A 13,792-nucleotide genomic window follows, 5' to 3' on the forward strand; every position below is an offset into this window, starting at 1 on the left:
CGAGCAGAGAGTCATGGTCCCTTTTGTCTCAGCTCCTTGAACTCTTGGTAAATGTGCATTAGACTCGCTGGGGTTGGTGACTGACACTGCCCCAGGCTTCCCCATCCTTGAGCATCCTTGCCTGTGTCTCTAATAGCTGTTGAGGGTCAGGGTGCAGACTCCACCCCCGGGGCAGGGCAGGGGCTGAGCTTCTGTCTGGCGCCCACCCCTGTGCTGTGCTGAGCCTGGGACCCGGCGTCGACCCTGGAGGGGGACCAGGCGTGGGGGAGTGGGTTTGGAGAGGGCCTCTCACCTACCCGTCCTCGGAAGGCACTTTGCCTTTGGCCTCATTCCCCTTTGGCAAGAGGAACAAAGCAATTCGCTTCTTGATGGAATGTGATAGGCTCAACCATCCGTGTGAAATACGGGTTCGCAAAAGAAGACGGTAAACAAACCCGTCCCATTTCTGCAGGGACATGACATTCTGGAGCGAAGGGTTCTGTTGCTAAATGCTGGGAAGTTAGAGGATGGTTTCAGTCTTGTTGGAGATGTTTGCCATCTTTCTTGGTGTATTTTAATCTTCTGAGGATGTGGATGGCCGTCGGATCCACGTTGCCGATCCCCTCTCGGTGGAGTGCTCAGCTGCCACCTCCACCCCCAGGCACGAGGGCTATGCCGTGTCCCTCCTGGTGCTGAAGTGGCAGCTGCCCGCCCAGCCTCCCTGGGCGGTGGGGATGGGATCATGGGCTCCGGAACCACAGGGCCCAAGGTGGAGGCTCCGCTCCAACATGAGCTACTGCTCTCGGCTGGTTTAGAGCGACAGCAATGAACGGTGTCACAGTTCTGGTGGCTGGAAGTCGCAGGTCAGGGTGTCCACGGGCTCAAGCTCCCTCTGGTGACTCCAGGGGAGCATGCTTCTTTGCCTCTTCCGGCTTCTGGTGTCACCAGCCATCCTTGGCGTCCCTCAGCTTGTAGGTGCGTCATTGCACTCACACAGCTGTCTCCTACTTGTGTGTCTTCACATTGCCGTCCCTCTTGGGTGTCCATCTCTGTGTCCAAATTTCTCCTTTTTATAAGGACGCCGATCATATTGGATTAGGGCCCACCCTAATGACCTCGTTTTAACTTGGTTGCCTCGCTAAAGATGCAGTTTTCGGCTAAGGTCACATTCTGAGGAGTTGGGGGAGGGAGTTGGGACTCCAACATGTCTTTTTGGAAAAACAGAATTCAACCCCTAACCTGCGCCCTTTTGACAAGTTACTTGACGTCTGCATACCTCAGTTTCTTTATCTGCAGAACAGGGCGGCTAATACATCATAATACTTGCCTCATAGGACTGTTGGGATGATTAAATAAGTGAATATGTAAATAAAGTGCTTGGAATAGAGCCAGGCGCTTAGTAGGTGCTCTGGGAGGGAGAGCGGCTCCTATCATGACCCACTCCTCACAGTTGCAGAAATGCAGGAGGTGTAGACGCTTACCGAGGGTGTGGTAAGTTGGATTAGGAACCAAAGTCGGTCTGGACCCAGAGATGGCTCTGGGGGAGGCCAGCGGGGAGACCAGCATCACCCTGTGTGGCTGATTGCACCCGGAGACCACAGAGCCTGGTCTGGAAAATGACTTTCTCCTTCTGCTTTTTCAAAGAATTGTTGTCTAAGCCTGTGAGGCTTGGATACTCATCGGGGAGCAGGGGAGGGCTTCAGCCCTTAGTCTTTAACCTGGTGAAATCCCACCACCAGGGCTTCCTCATCTACAAAGGGAGGGGGTGCCCTGGGGGGGCCCCGAGCCTCTTCCCGCTCCAACAACCTGTGGGTCCATGGATACCCAAGAACAAGGACAAAACCCACGGTGTTCTGACCAAACAGGCCCCAATGCATAGTTTGCTTAGTTCCACTAGAATTTGGTCCAAGATGGCCCCAAAGCTTGGGCAGCTCCTCGGGCCTCGTTCAAATGGTCCAGCTGCCTCCTGTCTTTCAGGGTCTGGAGGAGCCAGAACTTGGGGCTGTGGAGCCCCTGGGGTTCTAAGATTCCCAGAGGATGAATAGCGGATTGACTGAATCCTACAGAACCCGGCGGATTCCTCTCCCCCCTCGCCCGGGGCTATCATAAAGTCTGGAGGTGGAATTCCTCTGCACCCCTTCCTGGGCTGACTCCTCTGGGTATAGGCCCAGGAGGGTAGGTCGGGGGGGGCGTGTCTGCCCGTGTGTGATCCTAACATTGTCTTCTCAGTCACTGGGAGAGTGATCAGGAGGACTGTGGGTCATGAGCCTCTTGAGCCGTTGGTGGGGTGAGGGGTGCTTCCTTGGAGCATTTGGGAAGGGGGTCTTGCTTCTCCATCCAGACGCTGGAAAGAAAGGCATGAACCCGTGATTCAGGTAGGAGACCATTTACTGCCCTATTTGATTCTCAGTCATTGTTTTGAGAAGGAGATGAGCTTGAAGTTGTGGCAGAAGGCATGTGTTTAAAGCCGTTGGAAGTCTGTCAAGTACACTCTGGAAATGGATCCAGGCTAACAGAGTGTTCTGAATAGAGAAATAATTATCAATGTTATCAATGCATCATTGCTTTATGGTACGTGACTATTTTTCCTAAGTTAATAACATGTATTTGCTGTAATTGTGTTTGTTTTTTACTTAGCAAGCCTTTTGGATACAGATGCAATCAGAACAAACTTCACCCTAGCCCTGTTTCAATTGCCGGCACTATTGACGCCCCTACTTTTACTGCGTTCATGTAGCCAGATCAAGCCTGAGACATCCCAAGGTGAGGTGCCGCAGACTCTGTGGGTGGGAACAGATAAATGCCGACTGCCAGGCTGAATCCAGCAAGAATTGACCTTTGACTCTACCTCGTGGAGGGAATTCTCCTGTGCAGAAGACCTTAGCATCGGCTATTGGTTACTCAGCATCTCGCTTGTTGTAAATTGACGCTCCTTTGTTTACTTCTTTGTTTTCGTCACTTTCCTCCACTAGAATGTGAGTTCTCGGGGCAGGTTTTCAAAAATATATTAGAGAAATGAATATGAATGAATGGGGTGCCGACCCAGACCTTGGTCTTTTCTGAGCTTGGTTGCTGTGAGCTGAAGTCACCTTCCCCTGGTTGACCTGAGTAGATGCTGGCCATTAGATCTGGAAGCTCCGTTGTCTGCGAGGCCCCTTTGATGAAGCCTGGCAACCCAGGCCTCACCTGTGTCTTCCTTAGGACCTGTCCTCTGTGAGTGAGCCTTGGAATTTTCTTACTTGTTTGTGTTTTCTCCCTGCGGCAGCCAAAGACATGGCCCTGGAGGAGGTGAGCTGCCCAAGGCCTCAGGCAGCGGCTCTCAGTGCAGGCAGGCGGCCCAGAGACCACAGGGGAACTTGAGAGTATTGCCTGAGCCAGCCCCATTGCTCCCACCTGCACTCCCCAGGTCTCACTGGTGAGAGAGTGGCCTGGCGTGGGTATTTGTCAGACGCCTCTCATGGGCCCTCAGAGGTGAGAACCACTGGGATAGCTCTTCTCACGTTTTGTCCACATCAGAATCATCTGGGGCTGGGGGGCTTCTCAGACCCCAGTTGTTTGGCTCCTCCTCTAGCTTCTGACTCAGTGCTCTGAGGTGGGAGCTTAGAATCTGCATTTCTTCTTTTGGGGGGGCGGGGAGATGTGCCGCGTGGCATGCAGGATCTTAGTTCCCCGACCAGGGATCGAACCCGTGCCCCCTGCACTGGAAGCTTGGAGTCCTAACCACTGGACCGCCAGGGAAGTCCCAGAATCTGCATTTCTAACGAGCTGCCAGGAAGCGCTGCTGTCGTCCAGGCCACACTTTGAGAACTGCTGCCCCAGGGCGCTGTCACAGCCACCCTGATTCTCGCTGACCCAGGGCTTTCTGCTTCCTGCCCCTGCTGCCCCGCCTCCCCCGTTTCTCCAGCTGGGGGGCTCTTGCTTTGCCCTCTTCACTGGTCTGCCCTTTGCTGAGCTCTGGGTTCGCCCCAGGAGGATGTAGAAAAAATTGTTTTTATCCGCTTTTCTCAACCCAAAGGAGATGGGAATGCTTCTAAAGGCGTTCTAACTGGGGGGGAAATGGACCCCCCAAATGGGGAACTGTACGCATGGAAGTGGACACAGTTGAGGGCGGCTGGGGTGTGGGCTCCGGGCTGGTTGGTTTGTATTTGAGAGGCACACTTAGGGGTGAGTCGTTTGGTATCTCTAGGAACTGGCTAGTCCTTGGAGGGGTCAGCGAGGCCCCAGATGTCAAAGCTAGAACATAGACGTGCTTAATAAGAGACTTGGTTAATCCAGGGCAGTTTGCGGAGTAAAGGGGAGGTCTTGGCTCTGAACTTCAGATCCGTCTTAAAGTGTCTTTCCTAAAAGCACTGTCCAGTCCATAAACTATGCATTGGTGTGTCACTGCCCCTTGTCCTCCAGGTTCAGCCGGTCTCTCCCATGCCACCTTAGGGGTGACCGTCCCCTTCCTTTTCCTCTCGGGGGGGGGGGTCCCTTGCTCACGGTTCATGAACTCAGGCCAGCTACAGCCGTGTGAGGTCACTGATCCCACACAGGCCCCCTGGGGCAAGTGTAGTAGCTCCGGGAGTGCTGGGTGAGGTGGGCTGACCGGGAACCGCACGGAATGGCATCTCCTGTGAAAGTTGGAGCGCCAGACCCTGAAGGGACATTGAGGAACCTGGATCTTCTTTGTGATTCACTTCACCCGAGGCCCTCAGCCCAGCTGCCATATCCTGTGGAGCCCGCCCGTGACCGCCTGCCCTGGGGGCCTGGAGTGTTTTGAGGATGACAAATCAGAGGCGGCTCAGCCTGAAGTCTGCGTGCCTGTCGGGAGAGCTGGCAGGTGCCCGAGCCCAGGTGGGGTTTTTTACATTACATGACACACGGATGAGAAGGCCATGGGTGCATCTGGGGCCTGGCGGGGTGATTCAGGCACCATCACTGCTTCCCAGAAGCATGGCGCTTGGGGGTCAGCTGAGCAAACGTTCTGTGTGTCATTGCGATTATTAGAAAGCAGAGAACCATCCCGTGACTCAGTGGAAGCTGGGGGCAGGGGCTCTATAGAAGCTGGAGGGGTGTCAGGGCCGGAGGAGGTGGGAGGTGTGGGGAGGGCGGCCAGATCTGGAAACTTCTCTCTCCGTCTGGATAGACGGGAAGCCGTGGGGACTGTTGGCGGGCATGTCTTCCTGCCCACCCTCGGTGAGTGGACACGCGGCTGGTTCTCAGCAGCAGAGTAATATCGGGGTGAATAATCCTTGCGTTGCTTCTTATAGAAATCAAATCTCTAGGACAAGGAATTGTTGCTCTTTCTGGTTCTAAAGGAATGGAATGTCTCTACACCCCTCCCACCCATGGAGAGCGTGGCCCCACCTCCACGAGCGGCCTGGCAGTGCCCTGGGAGGTCGGCTTCTAGGTTTGTTCTTCTGGACGGGCCACGTCCCCAGCGCTGGCCCCACGTCCCCGGCCCAGAGGTGGAGGGTAAGGCAGAGGGAAGCAGGGGCACAGAGAGGGACAGTGGACCTCGAATCAGAGCAGCCTGCTGGAGTCTCCGGAGCCCACGACAGAGGGAGGGCTTGGTTTGTGGATGCAGGATGCAGCGGTGTGTGTGTGTGAGGGGGAATGGGGAGCTCTGCGGCCTTCGGTGGGGAGGCAGTCGGGCCTGGGTGCCCTGGGGAGGGGCTGTAGGCATGACACGGGCCCAGCGTCCAGCTGGCCTCTGTCCACGCTCCGGGCCCCGTGGGCAGGATGGGGGGAGAGTGGGCAGTGGCCGTTGGCGTTCTCATCCCTTCGGGTGTCTCTCACTGGAACCAAGGTTAGGAGGAGGAAGCCAGGGAGGCGCTGGAAAGAACTGAATACAAAGCAAAATGTCTCCTGCACCCTCGAATGCTCTGTGCATGCTCTCTACGCCACGCCATCTAGACAGCCTTGGCCTTTAGGTGTGATGGGCACTGCTCTCTTCCAGGCCACACTTACGCAGACCCATTCCCTACACTCTGTAACATCGTCAGGCACAGACTCTGAGAACGGGAAAGGAATCTTCGAGCTTGTCCAGGCTGAATCACCGTCCCCTAAGCACACCAAACTCCTCCTTGGAACCTATGGTTTTGGTACCTTATACGGCAAAAGGGATTTTACAGGCGTGATTAAGTTGTGGATTTTCAGGTGGGAAGATTACCCTGGATTATTCAGGTGGGCCCCACATAGAGTCACAAGAGTCCTCCTAGGAGGGAGGCAAGAAGGTCAAAGAAAAAAGGCCACGTGCTGATGGAAGCGGGTGGGAGGGGGGAAAGGGCAGTGTGCTGGGGCCGCAGTCAAGGAATTGAGGACAACCTCTAGGACATGGAAGAGGTAAGAGAAGGATTGTCCCCTGGAGCCTTCAGCAGGACCTCAGCACTGCCAACACCTTGACTGTAGCCCCTTGAGACCATGTCAGACTTCTGACCTCCAGAACCGTAAGAGGATCAAGTGGTATTGTTTTAAGCCGTTGTTGGTGGTAATTTGTTACAGCAGCAAAAGGAAACTAATACAGAACTCATTGACCTCAGCCCTCTCTTTTTACAGCTGAGGAGACTGAAGCCCATTTGCGGTAGATATTTTCCTTTTTAGTTTGCTAATTTGTAAGTTATTTATGAGAAGGGAATGATTTTTCTCCTGCCTCCATGAATAAGACCAAGTTTTTTTCTGTAATTGTCCTGTTGACGAGAGCAGGCCTTAGAATTTTCAGTTTTATGGGGTCTGATTGCTAAATTGATCCTATAGGTTCGATGACCATATTTTCTTGAATCAAAATGAAAGAACTCTGATCTGATAAGTTATGAGTGGGCTTATGGGGATAATAAGACAGAGGCTATTCCATAAAACGAGGGACAAATAGCCCGCACTGTAATACATGGCGTAGTGGCCAACCCACGCCGTCCTGGCCGCCAACTCCCGTCTCACCTCCCACACCCTCTGCCTCCACAGCACAAGGAAGGAAAGGGGGTGGAAATCTTGCCACAGGGTTTTCAGAGGATGCTGCTGATTTCTGAACCAGAACAGACTTTGAAAAGTCCTCCTGAGTCTAAAAAACGAAGACTTATTGCTTCAACCCTTGCAATAGACATCCTGAGTGACCTTCACCTCAAACCTCAGAGGATTTCGAGATACCACGGAACATTCTGTGCCTTGTTTATTTCCCATCAGTTGGTGGAGAAATTGAACCAATTGGTGGCACTGGTGACAGTGGGAACAGGTTAGTGTAGGCCCTGGAGGGGAAGGAGGATGCAGAAAATGTAGCCCTGGAGATATTGCAGCATCGGTTCCAGACCACCACAATAACGCGAATATCGCAATAAAATGAGTCACGTGGATTTTTTGGTTTCCCCATGTATATAAAAGTTATGTTTGGGGCTTCCCTGGTGGCGCAGTGGTTGAGAATCTGCCTGCCAATGCAGGGGGCACGGGTTCGAGTCCTGGTCTGGGAAGATCCCACATGCCGCGGAGCAACTGGGCCTGTGAGCCACGATTACTGAGCCTGCGTGTCTGGAGCCTGTGCTCCGCAACAAGAGAGGCTGCGGTAGTGAGAGGCCCGTGCACCGCGATGAAGAGTGGCCCCCGCTTGCCACAACTAGAGAAAGCCCTAGCACAGAAACGAAGACCCAACACAGCCATAAATAAACTAATTAATTAATTAAAAAGAAAAGTTATGTTTACCCTCTACTGTAACCTATTAAGCATGCAATAGCATTATGTGTAAAAAAGTACATACCTTAATTAAAAAATACTTTATTGCTAAAAAATGCTAACCATCATCTGAGCCTTCAGTGTGTCATAACCTTTTTGCAATCATGTCAAAGATCACAGGTCATCATCACAAATATAGTAATAATGAAAATGTTTGAAGTATTTGGAGAATTACCAAAATGTGAAACAGACACGAAATGAGCAAACGCTATTGGAAAAGTGACGCCAATAGGCTTGCAAAGAGCAAGGTTGCCACAAACCTTCAATGTGTAATAAATGCAGTATCTGCAAAGTGCAATAAAGCAAAGCCCAGTAAACCGAGGTCAGCCTGCACTGCTGCAGGCCGGGGGACGTGTTCTCGGGTGGCTGTGAGTCTGAGGCATTAGTTTTTGAAAGGATGATTCAAACAATTCTTGTGGCTTGAGGATCAAGGTTTCCCACAGAAAAAGCTGAGGTTCTGTAAATTACTCTTTACGGATCACAGGATCAGCAGTTACCCTTCAGCATGGCCAAAGGCACATTGCACGATTTCACTTCCTTTCTTTGGCTCTATTAACGTGGGCTGTCCTATGCTATTTAGCGACTAGGATCTCAACCAAGGCGGGTCAGCTGGATTAATGTGTTTGGCGGACTACAGAGATGGTGTGGAGAGGACTCAGTTATTGACATGCCCTTCATCCTGGGATGACGATGGTATCTGGTGAGATTTACCTGCTCGGGTGAATTCACACCCTTGAGACTTCCTTGGCTTGACCCCAAATGTATAGCTCACTCTTCAATTTTACCATGTCAAAATTATGGAACAGAAACAAATATTCCCCCTTCAACTGGTCCTTGGAAAAAGAATACACACAGATACAAGGTAACATTTACTCTTTGCCCAATAAACTCCTTTTGGGGGTATTTCCAGCTTGCATAAGAACCCCATCATGAAGTTATACACACACTCAATTAATCCAGTGAACTCACCTGTGGTCCCCCTATGTGCCTGGACCTCAATTTTATCTCCTTTAAACTGGAGAATGGATTTGACCATCTCTAAGTTTCCATCTTGCTCCAACATTGTTTTTCTCAGATATTATTTATCCACCTGAGTTGTGACCCCTGAGAGTTACTTTCCTTGTTAGCAAAAGGATAAAACTAATGCCGGTTGGCCCTTTTGACTGTGAGCCATTTGCTCTGGGTAGGAAATTCCTAAGATTTCTCTAAAAGGGTTTCTGTATCTCCCTTTTCACCTGTAAGAGCCTCAGTATCTGAATAAATCAGAAGATGTCATTAAGGTTAGTAACAGAGATTTTTAAGGACATTTGGAAAAATCCTTCCTTTCCATCCAACAGCAGGGGTCCAGGCTCACCCCCCGGGGCTCCGTCCTCTCTAGCTCCACGGGGAGCTCCCTGAGGGGAGAGGCACATTCATTATCACCTTTGGGGCTGCTGGGCGGTTGGGAGACACTGGTTTTGTACAGACATGAATTTCCATCTCTAAACTATTCAGTTAGCCAAATCCCACACACTATAATAAATACTTAGAGAGTCACCCCCTTCCTTTGCTAACAACTAAACATCACGTAAGACTGGCAGTGGGGCTCTCCTAACCCTAGAAGGACTTCATGGGGGAAACAGCACATACCTCGCTGGTTAAAGCCCCAGAGTCCTCCTTTTGTCTTTAATGGGGCCGTGGTTGGGCAAAATACACATCACTTTAAAACCACCTCGCAGCTGGAAGTACGTAACTTTTAGCGAGTCACAAAAAATAGGGAAACTTACACAGTTTCCTTGGCCACTTCCGCATCTGAGTGATCATGCACCCGCGCTACAGCCAGGACGGCGCTCCCAGTGAGGAGGGAAAAGGTGTGTTCACAGCCACCCAGTTGGAGGAGTGACACAAGCCCGATTAGGAAATCCCTGGACAATGAGAATATAAATTCCTGCCAGACCGCTGAGCTCCCACTGAAGGTGAAAAGCCTGGCAGCCATCCCAGGAGACAAGCACCAGGCAAACGATGCAGAGCTGCAGGTAAGAGGGGAGAAGGGAAGGGAGGGCGACTGACCTGGGAGTCAGGACACCTGGGCTCCATCACTTCTGGAGGGCACCTCAGGAGGCTTTCCTGATGTCTCCAGACCCCAGGTGCCTCCTCCATGTGACTTTCCTCATCTCTGTGACCTTCTTCACCTGTGTGAAAGTGACCTTGACCTTTTGGGGCTTCAGTTTCTCTGTCTGTCAAAAAAGGGGCTGGATTGGAGGATTTCTAAGGACCTTCTATGATTGGAAGTGACCGGCAAAACTGCTGTGGAATCAGTAAGAGGAAAGGAATTGCTGAGAGGGTTTGTGTCCAGCTCAGGGGAGGCTGTGCCTCTGAGACTTACACTGAGTTTAGAAGCTTTCCTCTTTGGAAGGATCATAGGATGCTTTCTAAAGTGTGAGTAACGTTTCTAATGCCTGAGCTCTCCGTGTTGGCCGATCACCAACCCTCACGGCCGTCTTGGAGGAGTAGCAGGCAGAGTGTCGCTAAGTGTGAGTCCCAGAGGCTAAAGCGTCCGGGTTCAAGTCCAGCTGTGCCTGTTACTGGCTATGTGATGTCACGCATCTGTTCCTATAGTAACTGTCTTTTAAAAATCCTGTTCTCCAGTGAATAAGTATCACTGAATAGAGATGGTCCACCCAGTGGCCAGCAGCTCACCAGTAATCAATAGCCAGGAAGTGTTAAGCTTATCTTTATCCCTTGCTTCATTTCTGTGAAGTAATAATAAAACTGGGTGCGATTCTTTAAAAAACTCATTTTTACCCTCGATTGTAACTAAGTAACCCACGCAGTTTATTTTCACCCTCCCGGCGCCTCGGTCTCTCCATCTGTAAATCGTGATGCTGATGGTGAGGATCACAGGTGGAGGGAAGGGTATGTGAATCTGAATCACGTGGAGCTTTAGCACAGTGCTGGGCACAAGGGGGTGCTACCTAAACGGTCCAGTGGTTAAGACTCTGCGCTTCCAAAGCAGGGGGTGTGGGTTCGATCCCTGGTCGGGGAACTAAGATCCCACGTGCTGCGCGGTACGACCGAAAAAAGAAAAGCTTGCTCTCTGTATTGGACGTCCTCCCTCTCGAATCCCACTCCCCTTTGGAGGCCTTTCCTCTTCCCGGCGCCCAGCTCCCTCGGGAGCCCCTGGTCCCACTCTGCCTCTAATGCCGTGTGATGCTAGTCGGGGCTTGTCATCCTTCTGAATTTCCTCCTGTAAACTGAGGCAGTTGAGTGACTTGAATTTCTGAGTCCCTCCCGGCAGCCCATCCCGTACCCCCCAGCTCACCCTTCCCTGAGCTCCACCTCCCCAAGAGAGCGGGGGGTCCCTCTTCACCAGCTCGAAAAGGGGGTCTCCTCCTGCGTGCACGGTAGAAGGGGCACTTCCCCTCAAACCTCATTACAGTCTTGCCCATATTTTAATTGTATGTTCCACGTTTTAGCCTGTCTGGTTATCGTTAACAGGCAAGAAAGGGAGCTTGGTCGGGGTCGGGGGGCTGTGAGGATGGTCCCCGCACCATGTGTTCCCAGCCAGCCCGGGACGCTCCCCCCCCCCACCTTTCCACACCTGCCACAGCCCTTCCCCTCAATATCCCCACTCCTACCGCACCCTCAAAGCCCAATTGTTTGACAATCGACACCTGAGTGATGACGCACAGACCCTAGGATAGCGGAGTCTGGTGACAACACGGCTGAAGTAGCGCAAGTATATAGTGTAGTTTCGGGTGGTCTTTTTATGTCACCGTCACCTGCTCTCTATATGGGGACACTTGATCATGACAGTGTCTTCAACCAGTGGTTCTCAAACTTCAGCCTGCTTCAGCGTCACCTGAAGGATTTATTAAAACGCATTGCTGAGCCCACTCGGAATTTTGGATTCAGTAGATGTAGGGCAGGAAGGGGCTGAGGACTTGCACTTCGAATGAGTTCCCGGGTGATTATGAGGCTACTGGTCTGGGAGAAACACTTCCTTCGGAGCTGAGAGGAGGTTTCACGTCCAGAAGCAAATCAGCAGGAACCACTGAGTACCTCAGAGTCTGAAACTAGACCTCAGTTTCCTACCAATTTTGTTCTCCACCCACGAAGGACTGCTGCTTAAGGAAGGAAGGAAGAAGGCAGCAAAAAGGTGAAAGGGACATGGAAGCTTCTGTGATCAGCTGATGAGCCAAACCCAATGGGGTCACAGGAAAAATAGTGATGGGGATGGTGTTGGTCTTCCAGCATCTTAGAATCCCTGCTCCAGTGTTCTTAACCTGGTTGAGCATTAAAATCACCTGGAGAGCTTTAAAAAAAATCTCCGTACCTGGGACCAATTACGTCAGGAACTTGGGGGGTTGGGGCCCAGGCAGCAGTAGTTTTTAAACCTTCGCAGGCAGTTCTGATGTGCAGCTAAGGCTGGGATCCACTGCTCTATTCTACCTTTTATGCGCCTCACTGTTCCACTTATATAAACTATTTAGGGACTTCTTATTTCTCCCTTCAGAGCCTGTGTTCTAAACCTGTCATGTATCTGATGATTCTCATTAGATAAATGGGCATTTGACTTATCAGTAGCATGAGAATCTTTATGAAACTCCATCTAAACTTTTCTGGAGCATATGTTAGTTAAGAACCTCTGTGTCATTTTAAGCATAAATAATTCCCTAAACACACGAGGTAAATTATTGTGGCACTTGATTGTGGGCCAAAAGAGGCCCGTTTAAAACCAGGATATTATCTTGCTATGTGACTTGGACATATAAGTTTGTTTCTGGACATTAGTTTCATTCATCTGATGAAATGGATGGATTACAGAGCAGGGGTTCTTTGCTATTTTAAAGAATTTCTGGGAAGTATTCATTCCACTCAAATTTTTCATGAAATGTCAAGAGGAATTTTACGAATGCTTGGGCTTAATTGGGGATTGCTAACCTGAGTGTATTCAGGGGCCAGGCAGTAAGTCAAATCCATGAGGCTGTGAGTGACAGGGCCTATGACCCACTGGAATGAGTTTGTCCCTCGGAAAAGACATTCAATGAAAAATAACACCACCACTCAAGCTGAAAAAATGCATATCCACCAGTTGAACAGGCCTGTGACCCCCAGTTTGTGATTCCCAGATTAGCTTTGACTATTTGTGACAATCTGATCACATCACCCCTAGGTTAAAGGGATGAGGGCCAAGTCCTGGCCCCATCACTTCTATTTGTATTTCCTTGGAGGAGTTATTTAACTTCTGTGAGCCTCAGTGTCTTTATCTCTTAAACGAGAATAATAATATCTAGTTTGTAAATTATTGGGAAAATTAAAAGAAATCCTACATGTCAAGACTTTGCCCAGTGCCTGGCACATGGTGGATGTTCAATCAGTGTTAGTTATCACCACCATCCTCAATATCCTCACCATCATCACCAACCTCAGTCTCATCACCATCCTCACCATCATCACCATCTTCACCATCATCACCAACCTCAGTATCATCACCTTCCTCACCATCATCACCATCCTCACCATCATCACCAACCTCAGTATCATCACCTTCCTCACCATCATCACCAACCTCAGTATCATCACCTTCCTCACCATCATCACCATCCTCAGTATCATCACCTTCCTCACCATCATCACCATCCTCAGTATCATCACCATCCTCACCATCATCATCATCATCATCATCATCATCATCAGATTATGAGGTTCTGACCTCACAATTTCAGAAACCACTCTGAAAGGGCTGGGGTGACCCGGGTACAGGGATTTAATATTGTCTCTGCTCTTAATCCATGTGGGTGTCTGCCTACTTCATTTAAGGATGAGCCAGTCCTTACGATCAATGCCTCTCAAATCACCAGGGAGTCTTGTTAAAAGGCAGATGATTCTGATTCCCTAGTTCTGGGGTGGGGCCTGAGATTTTGCATTTCTCACAAGTGATGTCCATGATGTTGGTCCAGGGACCACACTTTGAGTAGGAAATCTTTAGAATATTCGAGACGAGGTTTTCTTATTTGGGAGCAAGGAAGTCAATGTATGGCTTTGGGTGTGTCCTAAATTTTCTAGAGCTAGTATTCATCAGCATGTTTTCTTAACTGTCTGTGGTTGGCAGAATTCTAAGGTGCCCCCC

Source organism: Eschrichtius robustus, chromosome 15, assembly GCF_028021215.1.
Source record: "Eschrichtius robustus isolate mEscRob2 chromosome 15, mEscRob2.pri, whole genome shotgun sequence".
Lineage (NCBI taxonomy): Eukaryota > Metazoa > Chordata > Mammalia > Artiodactyla > Eschrichtiidae > Eschrichtius > Eschrichtius robustus.